Here is a 1,439-nt window from a genome sequence, read left to right on the forward strand (position 1 = left end):
TCAGGGAAAGGTCCTCTGTTGGGATCACATAGAAACTTACTTTCTTGTGTTTTTCTGCAATCGATGGTTGTATATAAATCTGCTTTGTGATAACCTGATACAAATAGTGTCTTTTTTAAATTAAGTGTACATCAGTTGCAGATACAACCATCAGCTACAGATACAAAAAAAGCTATATATCATTCTATAAATGATATCCCTTCAGCAACTTATTTTGTTTTAATTGCTTTATAAATTGTAAGCAATGCTTTTTATTCAATAAACTTGAATTCTTTTATAGATACAAATTATTGGATAAACTGAACTAAAAGATAAAAAATAAAAAGGAGAGGTTAAGTTATTCCTTGTTCTTTCCTTCTCTTTATTGATCTAAAATTTTCTTTAAACATCTTAAATCTCTGTGTGAAGGTGAAATGAAGAGAATCTTTTATTTATTTATTATCTTCCTTTTTGTAGAGGTTTGGCTAGGTAGAGGTATGTTTGTAAAGAGAGGTGTAACTTGGGAATTTCCAGTTGGTTTGGTGTTCTAAATTTCATTCCGTCAGGCAAATTGTTCTAGTTGTAGTTATATAAGTTCCTTCACTGAAATAGCAATAATAGGCTGTATCCAAGAAAATACACAATTTAATAGGGATAAAATAAATGCAATAATGTATACTTGGGCCAGTGGGTGTTACATAGCTTGAGTAAATAAGTATAAGCAGCATTTCATTGCAAATATGAGGCTGATTCTGTGGATTAGCTTGAGTAATATCTATTGCAACTTTCTGCTAGTGTGCTTTTCTTTACTGTATTTCCCAGACTTCTTTGCACCAGGGTTTTGGGTGTCACTTAGGTTTTGTCAGTCAGATACACTATGAGCCTCACCAAGCATTCTTTTGAGGTTGTGGGTTATACAGATCAAGTGCTACTGGAGCTGGTATCTCTCTTGGTTGCTCACTTCTTGGAAGCACAGGCCAGACTTTTTTACTATCCTTTTTGTGATTCTCTAGGCCAGTCATTAGGAAGAACTGAAAATCATGACAGTTCATGAATATTGAATCTTCTCTTCATGAACATGGGATGCCTCTCTAAAATTTTTAATTTATTTTTATTGAGATACATTTCATATACCATAAAATTCGCCCTTTTAAAGTGCACAAGTCATTGCTTTTTACTGTATTCGGAGATGTGCAACCATCAGCACAACCTACAAGTGCATAAGTCATTGCTTTTTACTGTATTCGGAGATGTGCAACCATCAGCACAATCTATTTCTAGACTAACACGCCAAGAAGAGACGTATATCTATTAGTAGTCACTCCTCCACCCTCCCCTAGCCAGTGGCAACTAAAAATCTATTTTCTGTCTTTCATATTTTCTGTTACGTACATTTAATGTGCAATAAGATGGTACTTCAAAAAGCTTGTGGAAAATAGAGTTAAAAGATAACATGAATC

The sequence above is a fragment of the Galeopterus variegatus genome, unplaced genomic scaffold, assembly GCF_000696425.1.
Source record: "Galeopterus variegatus unplaced genomic scaffold, G_variegatus-3.0.2 Scaffold8463, whole genome shotgun sequence".
In the NCBI taxonomy this organism is placed as follows: domain Eukaryota; kingdom Metazoa; phylum Chordata; class Mammalia; order Dermoptera; family Cynocephalidae; genus Galeopterus; species Galeopterus variegatus.